The 12577-nt window shown below is 45.1% G+C and overlaps 22 non-coding genes across 22 annotated transcripts; all 22 read left to right on the forward strand.

Annotated features, from left to right (window-relative positions):
- Positions 1-306: 306 nt before the first annotated feature.
- Positions 307-379, forward strand: trnaf-gaa (transfer RNA phenylalanine (anticodon GAA)). Its single transcript has one exon. It is a non-coding gene; the product is annotated as a tRNA-Phe (tRNA).
- Positions 380-806: 427 nt separating this feature from the next.
- trnak-uuu (transfer RNA lysine (anticodon UUU)) lies at positions 807-879 on the forward strand. The gene has a single exon. It is a non-coding gene; the product is annotated as a tRNA-Lys (tRNA).
- A 515-nt stretch (positions 880-1394) lies between these two features.
- trnaf-gaa (transfer RNA phenylalanine (anticodon GAA)) lies at positions 1395-1467 on the forward strand. The gene has a single exon. It is a non-coding gene; the product is annotated as a tRNA-Phe (tRNA).
- Positions 1468-2482: 1015 nt separating this feature from the next.
- trnaf-gaa (transfer RNA phenylalanine (anticodon GAA)) lies at positions 2483-2555 on the forward strand. The gene has a single exon. It is a non-coding gene; the product is annotated as a tRNA-Phe (tRNA).
- A 427-nt stretch (positions 2556-2982) lies between these two features.
- trnak-uuu (transfer RNA lysine (anticodon UUU)) lies at positions 2983-3055 on the forward strand. The gene has a single exon. It is a non-coding gene; the product is annotated as a tRNA-Lys (tRNA).
- A 515-nt stretch (positions 3056-3570) lies between these two features.
- Positions 3571-3643, forward strand: trnaf-gaa (transfer RNA phenylalanine (anticodon GAA)). The gene has a single exon. It is a non-coding gene; the product is annotated as a tRNA-Phe (tRNA).
- Positions 3644-4070: 427 nt separating this feature from the next.
- Positions 4071-4143, forward strand: trnak-uuu (transfer RNA lysine (anticodon UUU)). The gene has a single exon. It is a non-coding gene; the product is annotated as a tRNA-Lys (tRNA).
- A 515-nt stretch (positions 4144-4658) lies between these two features.
- On the forward strand, positions 4659-4731 carry trnaf-gaa (transfer RNA phenylalanine (anticodon GAA)). The gene has a single exon. It is a non-coding gene; the product is annotated as a tRNA-Phe (tRNA).
- A 427-nt stretch (positions 4732-5158) lies between these two features.
- trnak-uuu (transfer RNA lysine (anticodon UUU)) lies at positions 5159-5231 on the forward strand. The gene has a single exon. It is a non-coding gene; the product is annotated as a tRNA-Lys (tRNA).
- A 520-nt stretch (positions 5232-5751) lies between these two features.
- On the forward strand, positions 5752-5824 carry trnaf-gaa (transfer RNA phenylalanine (anticodon GAA)). The gene has a single exon. It is a non-coding gene; the product is annotated as a tRNA-Phe (tRNA).
- A 426-nt stretch (positions 5825-6250) lies between these two features.
- Positions 6251-6323, forward strand: trnak-uuu (transfer RNA lysine (anticodon UUU)). Its single transcript has one exon. It is a non-coding gene; the product is annotated as a tRNA-Lys (tRNA).
- Positions 6324-6838: 515 nt separating this feature from the next.
- trnaf-gaa (transfer RNA phenylalanine (anticodon GAA)) lies at positions 6839-6911 on the forward strand. Its single transcript has one exon. It is a non-coding gene; the product is annotated as a tRNA-Phe (tRNA).
- Positions 6912-7338: 427 nt separating this feature from the next.
- trnak-uuu (transfer RNA lysine (anticodon UUU)) lies at positions 7339-7411 on the forward strand. Its single transcript has one exon. It is a non-coding gene; the product is annotated as a tRNA-Lys (tRNA).
- A 520-nt stretch (positions 7412-7931) lies between these two features.
- trnaf-gaa (transfer RNA phenylalanine (anticodon GAA)) lies at positions 7932-8004 on the forward strand. The gene has a single exon. It is a non-coding gene; the product is annotated as a tRNA-Phe (tRNA).
- A 426-nt stretch (positions 8005-8430) lies between these two features.
- Positions 8431-8503, forward strand: trnak-uuu (transfer RNA lysine (anticodon UUU)). Its single transcript has one exon. It is a non-coding gene; the product is annotated as a tRNA-Lys (tRNA).
- A 520-nt stretch (positions 8504-9023) lies between these two features.
- On the forward strand, positions 9024-9096 carry trnaf-gaa (transfer RNA phenylalanine (anticodon GAA)). Its single transcript has one exon. It is a non-coding gene; the product is annotated as a tRNA-Phe (tRNA).
- Positions 9097-9522: 426 nt separating this feature from the next.
- On the forward strand, positions 9523-9595 carry trnak-uuu (transfer RNA lysine (anticodon UUU)). The gene has a single exon. It is a non-coding gene; the product is annotated as a tRNA-Lys (tRNA).
- Positions 9596-10110: 515 nt separating this feature from the next.
- Positions 10111-10183, forward strand: trnaf-gaa (transfer RNA phenylalanine (anticodon GAA)). Its single transcript has one exon. It is a non-coding gene; the product is annotated as a tRNA-Phe (tRNA).
- A 427-nt stretch (positions 10184-10610) lies between these two features.
- Positions 10611-10683, forward strand: trnak-uuu (transfer RNA lysine (anticodon UUU)). The gene has a single exon. It is a non-coding gene; the product is annotated as a tRNA-Lys (tRNA).
- A 515-nt stretch (positions 10684-11198) lies between these two features.
- Positions 11199-11271, forward strand: trnaf-gaa (transfer RNA phenylalanine (anticodon GAA)). The gene has a single exon. It is a non-coding gene; the product is annotated as a tRNA-Phe (tRNA).
- Positions 11272-11698: 427 nt separating this feature from the next.
- On the forward strand, positions 11699-11771 carry trnak-uuu (transfer RNA lysine (anticodon UUU)). Its single transcript has one exon. It is a non-coding gene; the product is annotated as a tRNA-Lys (tRNA).
- A 515-nt stretch (positions 11772-12286) lies between these two features.
- On the forward strand, positions 12287-12359 carry trnaf-gaa (transfer RNA phenylalanine (anticodon GAA)). The gene has a single exon. It is a non-coding gene; the product is annotated as a tRNA-Phe (tRNA).
- The last annotated feature ends 218 nt before the right edge of the window (positions 12360-12577 follow it).

Consider the following 12577-nt stretch of genomic DNA (forward strand, 5'->3'; position numbering starts at 1 on the left):
ACTCACCGCCAGTTGGTTCTCAGCTCAGCTCCTTTGCGAAACCCGGTGTCTAAGACATGCCAATCTCACCAAATCCGCCCTGGGTTTCTCGACACGTTACACTTTCACTTTTTTTCTGTCTTACTTTGGGTGGGACAACATTTAAGAGAGCAAAGTTCATCACAGTTCACTGTTAAATCCAAAGCTTAAAAGTTCACTTCACATTGATCCAGTGTCTCAGAATGGCAGCTGTAGTGCAGTTTGGCCAGCTGTAGACCTGACTGGTCATTAGAATGCAATTTTTGAGCACTTTCCATTGCAAAACGTGCCGAAATAGCTCAGCTGGGAGAGCGTTAGACTGAAGATCTAAAGGACCCTAGTTCGATCCTGGGTTTCGGCAAAGCTATTTTGGTCACCATCTAGGGCTTGGTAGGTTTGTTGGTAGGACTTCATTATACGGCCTACAACTACGTGGATCATTGCCATCAAATGAGAAAACAAACACAGATGGTGCAGCTTGCAAACGTCCATCAAGTGGAGGTGGAATTTGAAGAAGGTCCTCCTTCAGAAGCTCCCAGGCCTCACCCATTATACCATTGACTTACCTAGGGCTTTGTAGGTTGGGTGATCACACGTCATAATACAGCCTAGCGATGTTTCCCCTAGAATCAAATCCTTCCCTTGGCTCTTGTCTGAAATGACCATTTAATAATATCTAACTGCAAATCCTCACCAGTACCTACAGTAAAATGAGAGGATAAGAGATCACGTTTTTACAGAAAAGAAAGACAATATGTGTCCCAGAGGACAAACACGTGACTCTTGTTACCTGGGTAGCTCAGATGGAAGAGCATCAGACTTTTAATCTGAGGGTCCAGGGTTCAAGTCCCTGTCCAGGTGTCTCCTTTGGATCCTTACCCTTCCATGGCTTTACCTAACAAGCTCAGTTGTTCTTGATAGTTCTGTGACCTCATTGTCATCTTTAGCAAAGTCCATAGACTGCAGGTGGGATGACGATATGGGATTTGTGGATATCAGGGACAGAGGCCTCTTTCAGATAATCCCACCGTACAAGCTCTGTAAAGAATCTTTTCCTGCCCCTCGGTCCAACTCACCGCCAGTTGGTTCTCAGCTCAGCTCCTTTGCGAAACCCGGTGTCTAAGACATGCCAATCTCACCAAATCCGCCCTGGGTTTCTTGACACGTTACACTTTCACTTTTTTTCTGTCTTACTTTGGGTGGGACAACATTTAAGAGAGCAAAGTTCATCACAGTTCACTGTTAAATCCAAAGCTTAAAAGTTCACTTCACATTGATCCAGTGTCTCAGAATGGCAGCTGTAGTGCAGTTTGGCCAGCTGTAGACCTGACTGGTGATTAGAATGCAATTTTTGAGCACTTTCCATTGCAAAACGTGCCGAAATAGCTCAGCTGGGAGAGCGTTAGACTGAAGATCTAAAGGACCCTAGTTCGATCCTGGGTTTCGGCAAAGCACTTTTGGTCACCATCTAGGGCTTGGTAGGTTTGTTGGTAGGACTTCATTATACGGCCTACAACTACGTGGATCATTGCCATCAAATGAGAAAACAAACACAGATGGTGCAGCTTGCAAACGTCCATCAAGTGGAGGTGGAATTTGAAGAAGGTCCTCCTTCAGAAGCTCACAGGCCTCACCCATTATACCATTGACTTACCTAGGGCTTTGTAGGTTGGGTGATCACACGTCATAATACAGCCTAGCGATGTTTCCCCTAGAATCAAATCCTTCCCTTGGCTCTTGTCTGAAATGACCATTTAATAATATCTAACTGCAAATCCTCACCAGTACCTACAGTAAAATGAGAGGATAAGAAATCACATTTTTACAGAAAAGAAAGACAATATGTGTCCCAGAGGACAAACACGTGACTCTTGTTACCTGAGTAGCTCAGATGGAAGAGCATCAGACTTTTAATCTGAGGGTCCAGGGTTCAAGTCCCTGTCCAGGTGTCTCCTTTGGATCCTTACCCTTCCATGGCTTTACCTAACAAGCTCAGTTGTTCTTGATAGTTCTGTGACCTCATTGTCATCTTTAGCAAAGTCCATAGACTGCAGGTGGGATGACGATATGGGATTTGTGGATATCAGGGACAGAGGCCTCTTTCAGATAATCCCACCGTACAAGCTCTGTAAAGAATCTTTTCCTTCCCCTCGGTCCAACTCACCGCCAGTTGGTTCTCAGCTCAGCTCCTTTGCGAAACCCGGTGTCTAAGACATGCCAATCTCACCAAATCCGCCCTGGGTTTCTCGACACGTTACACTTTCACTTTTTTTCTGTCTTACTTTGGGTGGGACAACATTTAAGAGAGCAAAGTTCATCACAGTTCACTGTTAAATCCAAAGCTTAAAAGTTCACTTCACATTGATCCAGTGTCTCAGAATGGCAGCTGTAGTGCAGTTTGGCCAGCTGTAGACCTGACTGGTGATTAGAATGCAATTTTTGAGCACTTTCCATTGCAAAACGTGCCGAAATAGCTCAGCTGGGAGAGCGTTAGACTGAAGATCTAAAGGACCCTAGTTCGATCCTGGGTTTCGGCAAAGCTCTTTTGGTCACCATCTAGGGCTTGGTAGGTTTGTTGGTAGGACTTCATTATACGGCCTACAACTACGTGGATCATTGCCATCAAATGAGAAAACAAACACAGATGGTGCAGCTTGCAAACGTCCATCAAGTGGAGGTGGAATTTGAAGAAGGTCCTCCTTCAGAAGCTCCCAGGCCTCACCCATTATACCATTGACTTACCTAGGGCTTTGTAGGTTGGGTGATCACACGTCATAATACAGCCTAGCGATGTTTCCCCTAGAATCAAATCCTTCCCTTGGCTCTTGTCTGAAATGACCATTTAATAATATCTAACTGCAAATCCTCACCAGTACCTACAGTAAAATGAGAGGATAAGAGATCACGTTTTTACAGAAAAGAAAGACAATATGTGTCCCAGAGGACAAACACGTGACTCTTGTTACCTGGGTAGCTCAGATGGAAGAGCATCAGACTTTTAATCTGAGGGTCCAGGGTTCAAGTCCCTGTCCAGGTGTCTCCTTTGGATCCTTACCCTTCCATGGCTTTACCTAACAAGCTCAGTTGTTCTTGATAGTTCTGTGACCTCATTGTCATCTTTAGCAAAGTCCATAGACTGCAGGTGGGATGACGATATGGGATTTGTGGATATCAGGGACAGAGGCCTCTTTCAGATAATCCCACCGTACAAGCTCTGTAAAGAATCTTTTCCTTCCCCTCGGTCCAACTCACCGCCAGTTGGTTCTCAGCTCAGCTCCTTTGCGAAACCCGGTGTCTAAGACATGCCAATCTCACCAAATCCGCCCTGGCTTTCTCGACACGTTACACTTTCACTTTTTTTCTGTCTTACTTTGGGTGGGACAACATTTAAGAGAGCAAAGTTCATCACAGTTCACTGTTAAATCCAAAGCTTAAAAGTTCACTTCACATTGATCCAGTGTCTCAGAATGGCAGCTGTAGTGCAGTTTGGCCAGCTGTAGACCTGACTGGTGATTAGAATGCAATTTTTGAGCACTTTCCATTGCAAAACGTGCCGAAATAGCTCAGCTGGGAGAGCGTTAGACTGAAGATCTAAAGGACCCTAGTTCGATCCTGGGTTTCGGCAAAGCTCTTTTGGTCACCATCTAGGGCTTGGTAGGTTTGTTGGTAGGACTTCATTATACGGCCTACAACTACGTGGATCATTGCCATCAAATGAGAAAACAAACACAGATGGTGCAGCTTGCAAACGTCCATCAAGTGGAGGTGGAATTTGAAGAAGGTCCTCCTTCAGAAGCTCCCAGGCCTCACCCATTATACCATTGACTTACCTAGGGCTTTGTAGGTTGGGTGATCACACGTCATAATACAGCCTAGCGATGTTTCCCCTAGAATCAAATCCTTCCCTTGGCTCTTGTCTGAAATGACCATTTAATAATATCTAACTGCAAATCCTCACCAGTACCTACAGTAAAATGAGAGGATAAGAGATCACGTTTTTACAGAAAAGAAAGACAATATGTGTCCCAGAGGACAAACACGTGACTCTTGTTACCTGGGTAGCTCAGATGGAAGAGCATCAGACTTTTAATCTGAGGGTCCAGGGTTCAAGTCCCTGTCCAGGTGTCTCCTTTGGATCCTTGCCCTTCCATGGCTTTACCTAACAAGCTCAGTTGTTCTTGATAGTTCTGTGACCTCATTGTCATCTTTAGCAAAGTCCATAGACTGCAGGTGGGATGACGATATGGGATTTGTGGATATCAGGGACAGAGGCCTCTTTCAGATAATCCCACCGTACAAGCTCTGTAAAGAATCTTTTCCTGCCCCTCGGTCCAACTCACCGCCAGTTGGTTCTCAGCTCAGCTCCTTTGCGAAACCCGGTGTCTAAGACATGCCAATCTCACCAAATCCGCCCTGGGTTTCTCGACACGTTACACTTTCACTTTTTTTCTGTCTTACTTTGGGTGGGACAACATTTAAGAGAGCAAAGTTCATCACAGTTCACTGTTAAATCCAAAGCTTAAAAGTTCACTTCACATTGATCCAGTGTCTCAGAATGGCAGCTGTAGTGCAGTTTGGCCAGCTGTAGACCTGACTGGTGATTAGAATGCAATTTTTGAGCACTTTCCATTGCAAAACGTGCCGAAATAGCTCAGCTGGGAGAGCGTTAGACTGAAGATCTAAAGGACCCTAGTTCGATCCTGGGTTTCGGCAAAGCTATTTTGGTCACCATCTAGGGCTTGGTAGGTTTGTTGGTAGGACTTCATTATACGGCCTACAACTACGTGGATCATTGCCATCAAATGAGAAAACAAACACAGATGGTGCAGCTTGCAAACGTCCATCAAGTGGAGGTGGAATTTGAAGAAGGTCCTCCTTCAGAAGCTCCCAGGCCTCACCCATTATACCATTGACTTACCTAGGGCTTTGTAGGTTGGGTGATCACACGTCATAATACAGCCTAGCGATGTTTCCCCTAGAATCAAATCCTTCCCTTGGCTCTTGTCTGAAATGACCATTTAATAATATCTAACTGCAAATCCTCACCAGTACCTACAGTAAAATGAGAGGATAAGAGATCACGTTTTTACAGAAAAGAAAGACAATATGTGTCCCAGAGGACAAACACGTGACTCTTGTTGCCTGGGTAGCTCAGATGGAAGAGCATCAGACTTTTAATCTGAGGGTCCAGGGTTCAAGTCCCTGTCCAGGTGTCTCCTTTGGATCCTTGCCCTTCCATGGCTTTACCTAACAAGCTCAGTTGTTCTTGATAGTTCTGTGACCTCATTGTCATCTTTAGCAAAGTCCATAGACTGCAGGTGGGATGACGATATGGGATTTGTGGATATCAGGGACAGAGGCCTCTTTCAGATAATCCCACCGTACAAGCTCTGTAAAGAATCTTTTCCTGCCCCTCGGTCCAACTCACCACCAGTTGGTTCTCAGCTCAGCTCCTTTGCGAAACCCGGTGTCTAAGACATGCCAATCTCACCAAATCCGCCCTGGGTTTCTCGACACGTTACACTTTCACTTTTTTTCTGTCTTACTTTAAGAGAGCAACTTTGCTCTTTAAGAGAGCAAAGTTCATCACAGTTCACTGTTAAATCCAAAGCTTAAAAGTTCACTTCACATTGATCCAGTGTCTCAGAATGGCAGCTGTAGTGCAGTTTGGCCAGCTGTAGACCTGACTGGTGATTAGAATGCAATTTTTGAGCACTTTCCATTGCAAAACGTGCCGAAATAGCTCAGCTGGGAGAGCGTTAGACTGAAGATCTAAAGGACCCTAGTTCGATCCTGGGATTCGGCAAAGCTCTTTTGGTCACCATCTAGGGCTTGGTAGGTTTGTTGGTAGGACTTCATTATACGGCCTACAACTACGTGGATCATTGCCATCAAATGAGAAAACAAACACAGATGGTGCAGCTTGCAAACGTCCATCAAGTGGAGGTGGAATTTGAAGAAGGTCCTCCTTCAGAAGCTCCCAGGCCTCACCCATTATACCATTGACTTACCTAGGGCTTTGTAGGTTGGGTGATCACACGTCATAATACAGCCTAGCGATGTTTCCCCTAGAATCAAATCCTTCCCTTGGCTCTTGTCTGAAATGACCATTTAATAATATCTAACTGCAAATCCTCACCAGTACCTACAGTAAAATGAGAGATAAGAGATCACGTTTTTACAGAAAAGAAAGACAATATGTGTCCCAGAGGACAAACACGTGACTCTTGTTACCTGGGTAGCTCAGATGGAAGAGCATCAGACTTTTAATCTGAGGGTCCAGGGTTCAAGTCCCTGTCCAGGTGTCTCCTTTGGATCCTTGCCCTTCCATGGCTTTACCTAACAAGCTCAGTTGTTCTTGATAGTTCTGTGACCTCATTGTCATCTTTAGCAAAGTCCATAGACTGCAGGTGGGATGACGATATGGGATTTGTGGATATCAGGGACAGAGGCCTCTTTCAGATAATCCCACCGTACAAGCTCTGTAAAGAATCTTTTCCTGCCCCTCGGTCCAACTCACCGCCAGTTGGTTCTCAGCTCAGCTCCTTTGCGAAACCCGGTGTCTAAGACATGCCAATCTCACCAAATCCGCCCTGGGTTTCTCGACACGTTACACTTTCACTTTTTTTCTGTCTTACTTTGGGTGGGACAACATTTAAGAGAGCAAAGTTCATCACAGTTCACTGTTAAATCCAAAGCTTAAAAGTTCACTTCACATTGATCCAGTGTCTCAGAATGGCAGCTGTAGTGCAGTTTGGCCAGCTGTAGACCTGACTGGTGATTAGAATGCAATTTTTGAGCACTTTCCATTGCAAAACGTGCCGAAATAGCTCAGCTGGGAGAGCGTTAGACTGAAGATCTAAAGGACCCTAGTTCGATCCTGGGTTTCGGCAAAGCTATTTTGGTCACCATCTAGGGCTTGGTAGGTTTGTTGGTAGGACTTCATTATACGGCCTACAACTACGTGGATCATTGCCATCAAATGAGAAAACAAACACAGATGGTGCAGCTTGCAAACGTCCATCAAGTGGAGGTGGAATTTGAAGAAGGTCCTCCTTCAGAAGCTCCCAGGCCTCACCCATTATACCATTGACTTACCTAGGGCTTTGTAGGTTGGGTGATCACACGTCATAATACAGCCTAGCGATGTTTCCCCTAGAATCAAATCCTTCCCTTGGCTCTTGTCTGAAATGACCATTTAATAATATCTAACTGCAAATCCTCACCAGTACCTACAGTAAAATGAGAGGATAAGAGATCACGTTTTTACAGAAAAGAAAGACAATATGTGTCCCAGAGGACAAACACGTGACTCTTGTTGCCTGGGTAGCTCAGATGGAAGAGCATCAGACTTTTAATCTGAGGGTCCAGGGTTCAAGTCCCTGTCCAGGTGTCTCCTTTGGATCCTTGCCCTTCCATGGCTTTACCTAACAAGCTCAGTTGTTCTTGATAGTTCTGTGACCTCATTGTCATCTTTAGCAAAGTCCATAGACTGCAGGTGGGATGACGATATGGGATTTGTGGATATCAGGGACAGAGGCCTCTTTCAGATAATCCCACCGTACAAGCTCTGTAAAGAATCTTTTCCTGCCCCTCGGTCCAACTCACCACCAGTTGGTTCTCAGCTCAGCTCCTTTGCGAAACCCGGTGTCTAAGACATGCCAATCTCACCAAATCCGCCCTGGGTTTCTCGACACGTTACACTTTCACTTTTTTTCTGTCTTACTTTAAGAGAGCAACTTTGCTCTTTAAGAGAGCAAAGTTCATCACAGTTCACTGTTAAATCCAAAGCTTAAAAGTTCACTTCACATTGATCCAGTGTCTCAGAATGGCAGCTGTAGTGCAGTTTGGCCAGCTGTAGACCTGACTGGTGATTAGAATGCAATTTTTGAGCACTTTCCATTGCAAAACGTGCCGAAATAGCTCAGCTGGGAGAGCGTTAGACTGAAGATCTAAAGGACCCTAGTTCGATCCTGGGATTCGGCAAAGCTCTTTTGGTCACCATCTAGGGCTTGGTAGGTTTGTTGGTAGGACTTCATTATACGGCCTACAACTACGTGGATCATTGCCATCAAATGAGAAAACAAACACAGATGGTGCAGCTTGCAAACGTCCATCAAGTGGAGGTGGAATTTGAAGAAGGTCCTCCTTCAGAAGCTCCCAGGCCTCACCCATTATACCATTGACTTACCTAGGGCTTTGTAGGTTGGGTGATCACACGTCATAATACAGCCTAGCGATGTTTCCCCTAGAATCAAATCCTTCCCTTGGCTCTTGTCTGAAATGACCATTTAATAATATCTAACTGCAAATCCTCACCAGTACCTACAGTAAAATGAGAGATAAGAGATCACGTTTTTACAGAAAAGAAAGACAATATGTGTCCCAGAGGACAAACACGTGACTCTTGTTACCTGGGTAGCTCAGATGGAAGAGCATCAGACTTTTAATCTGAGGGTCCAGGGTTCAAGTCCCTGTCCAGGTGTCTCCTTTGGATCCTTGCCCTTCCATGGCTTTACCTAACAAGCTCAGTTGTTCTTGATAGTTCTGTGACCTCATTGTCATCTTTAGCAAAGTCCATAGACTGCAGGTGGGATGACGATATGGGATTTGTGGATATCAGGGACAGAGGCCTCTTTCAGATAATCCCACCGTACAAGCTCTGTAAAGAATCTTTTCCTGCCCCTCGGTCCAACTCACCGCCAGTTGGTTCTCAGCTCAGCTCCTTTGCGAAACCCGGTGTCTAAGACATGCCAATCTCACCAAATCCGCCCTGGGTTTCTCGACACGTTACACTTTCACTTTTTTTCTGTCTTACTTTAAGAGAGCAACTTTGCTCTTTAAGAGAGCAAAGTTCATCACAGTTCACTGTTAAATCCAAAGCTTAAAAGTTCACTTCACATTGATCCAGTGTCTCAGAATGGCAGCTGTAGTGCAGTTTGGCCAGCTGTAGACCTGACTGGTGATTAGAATGCAATTTTTGAGCACTTTCCATTGCAAAACGTGCCGAAATAGCTCAGCTGGGAGAGCGTTAGACTGAAGATCTAAAGGACCCTAGTTCGATCCTGGGTTTCGGCAAAGCTCTTTTGGTCACCATCTAGGGCTTGGTAGGTTTGTTGGTAGGACTTCATTATACGGCCTACAACTACGTGGATCATTGCCATCAAATGAGAAAACAAACACAGATGGTGCAGCTTGCAAACGTCCATCAAGTGGAGGTGGAATTTGAAGAAGGTCCTCCTTCAGAAGCTCCCAGGCCTCACCCATTATACCATTGACTTACCTAGGGCTTTGTAGGTTGGGTGATCACACGTCATAATACAGCCTAGCGATGTTTCCCCTAGAATCAAATCCTTCCCTTGGCTCTTGTCTGAAATGACCATTTAATAATATCTAACTGCAAATCCTCACCAGTACCTACAGTAAAATGAGAGATAAGAGATCACGTTTTTACAGAAAAGAAAGACAATATGTGTCCCAGAGGACAAACATGTGACTCTTGTTACCTGGGTAGCTCAGATGGAAGAGCATCAGACTTTTAATCTGAGGGTCCAGGGTTCAAGTCCCTGTCCAGGTGTCTCCTTTGGATCCTTGCCCTTCCATGGCTTTACCTAACAAGCTCAGTTGTTCTTGATAGTTCTGTGACCTCATTGTCATCTTTAGCAAAGTCCATAGACTGCAGGTGGGATGACGATATGGGATTTGTGGATATCAGGGACAGAGGCCTCTTTCAGATAATCCCACCGTACAAGCTCTGTAAAGAATCTTTTCCTGCCCCTCGGTCCAACTCACCGCCAGTTGGTTCTCAGCTCAGCTCCTTTGCGAAACCCGGTGTCTAAGACATGCCAATCTCACCAAATCCGCCCTGGGTTTCTCGACACGTTACACTTTCACTTTTTTTCTGTCTTACTTTGGGTGGGACAACATTTAAGAGAGCAAAGTTCATCACAGTTCACTGTTAAATCCAAAGCTTAAAAGTTCACTTCACATTGATCCAGTGTCTCAGAATGGCAGCTGTAGTGCAGTTTGGCCAGCTGTAGACCTGACTGGTGATTAGAATGCAATTTTTGAGCACTTTCCATTGCAAAACGTGCCGAAATAGCTCAGCTGGGAGAGCGTTAGACTGAAGATCTAAAGGACCCTAGTTCGATCCTGGGTTTCGGCAAAGCTACTTTGGTCACCATCTAGGGCTTGGTAGGTTTGTTGGTAGGACTTCATTATACGGCCTACAACTACGTGGATCATTGCCATCAAATGAGAAAACAAACACAGATGGTGCAGCTTGCAAACATCCATCAAGTGGAGGTGGAATTTGAAGAAGGTCCTCCTTCAGAAGCTCCCAGGCCTCACCCATTATACCATTGACTTACCTAGGGCTTTGTAGGTTGGGTGATCACACGTCATAATACAGCCTAGCGATGTTTCCCCTAGAATCAAATCCTTCCCTTGGCTCTTGTCTGAAATGACCATTTAATAATATCTAACTGCAAATCCTCACCAGTACCTACAGTAAAATGAGAGGATAAGAGATCACGTTTTTACAGAAAAGAAAGACAATATGTGTCCCAGAGGACAAACACGTGACTCTTGTTGCCTGGGTAGCTCAGATGGAAGAGCATCAGACTTTTAATCTGAGGGTCCAGGGTTCAAGTCCCTGTCCAGGTGTCTCCTTTGGATCCTTGCCCTTCCATGGCTTTACCTAACAAGCTCAGTTGTTCTTGATAGTTCTGTGACCTCATTGTCATCTTTAGCAAAGTCCATAGACTGCAGGTGGGATGACGATATGGGATTTGTGGATATCAGGGACAGAGGCCTCTTTCAGATAATCCCACCGTACAAGCTCTGTAAAGAATCTTTTCCTGCCCCTCGGTCCAACTCACCGCCAGTTGGTTCTCAGCTCAGCTCCTTTGCGAAACCCGGTGTCTAAGACATGCCAATCTCACCAAATCCGCCCTGGGTTTCTCGACACGTTACACTTTCACTTTTTTTCTGTCTTACTTTGGGTGGGACAACATTTAAGAGAGCAAAGTTCATCACAGTTCACTGTTAAATCCAAAGCTTAAAAGTTCACTTCACATTGATCCAGTGTCTCAGAATGGCAGCTGTAGTGCAGTTTGGCCAGCTGTAGACCTGACTGGTGATTAGAATGCAATTTTTGAGCACTTTCCATTGCAAAACGTGCCGAAATAGCTCAGCTGGGAGAGCGTTAGACTGAAGATCTAAAGGACCCTAGTTCGATCCTGGGTTTCGGCAAAGCTCTTTTGGTCACCATCTAGGGCTTGGTAGGTTTGTTGGTAGGACTTCATTATACGGCCTACAACTACGTGGATCATTGCCATCAAATGAGAAAACAAACATAGATGGTGCATCTTGCAAACGTCCATCAAGTGGAGGTGGAATTTGAAGAAGGTCCTCCTTCAGAAGCTCCCAGGCCTCACCCATTATACCATTGACTTACCTAGGGCTTTGTAGGTTAGGTGATCACACGTCATAATACAGCCTAGCGATGTTTCCCCTAGAATCAAATCCTTCCCTTGGCTCTTGTCTGAAATGACCATTTAATAATATCTAACTGCAAATCCTCACCAGTACCTACAGTAAAATGAGAGGATAAGAGATCACGTTTTTACAGAAAAGAAAGACAATATGTGTCCCAGAGGACAAACACGTGACTCTTGTTACCTGGGTAGCTCAGATGGAAGAGCATCAGACTTTTAATCTGAGGGTCCAGGGTTCAAGTCCCTGTCCAGGTGTCTCCTTTGGATCCTTACCCTTCCATGGCTTTACCTAACAAGCTCAGTTGTTCTTGATAGTTCTGTGACCTCATTGTCATCTTTAGCAAAGTCCATAGACTGCAGGTGGGATGACGATATGGGATTTGTGGATATCAGGGACAGAGGCCTCTTTCAGATAATCCCACCGTACAAGCTCTGTAAAGAATCTTTTCCTGCCCCTCGGTCCAACTCACCGCCAGTTGGTTCTCAGCTCAGCTCCTTTGCGAAACCCGGTGTCTAAGACATGCCAATCTCACCAAATCCACCCTGGGTTTCTCGACACGTTACACTTTCACTTTTTTTCTGTCTTACTTTGGGTGGGACAACATTTAAGAGAGCAAAGTTCATCACAGTTCACTGTTAAATCCAAAGCTTAAAAGTTCACTTCACATTGATCCAGTGTCTCAGAATGGCAGCTGTAGTGCAGTTTGGCCAGCTGTAGACCTGACTGGTGATTAGAATGCAATTTTTGAGCACTTTCCATTGCAAAACGTGCCGAAATAGCTCAGCTGGGAGAGCGTTAGACTGAAGATCTAAAGGACCCTAGTTCGATCCTGGGTTTCGGCAAAGCTCTTTTGGTCACCATCTAGGGCTTGGTAGGTTTGTTGGTAGGACTTCATTATACGGCCTACAACTACGTGGATCATTGCCATCAAATGAGAAAACAAACACAGATGGTGCAGCTTGCAAACGTCCATCAAGTGGAGGTGGAATTTGAAGAAGGTCCTCCTTCAGAAGCTCCCAGGCCTCACCCATTATACCATTGACTTACCTAGGGCTTTGTA

Source organism: Maylandia zebra, linkage group LG5, assembly GCF_041146795.1.
Source record: "Maylandia zebra isolate NMK-2024a linkage group LG5, Mzebra_GT3a, whole genome shotgun sequence".
NCBI classification, from domain to species: domain Eukaryota; kingdom Metazoa; phylum Chordata; class Actinopteri; order Cichliformes; family Cichlidae; genus Maylandia; species Maylandia zebra.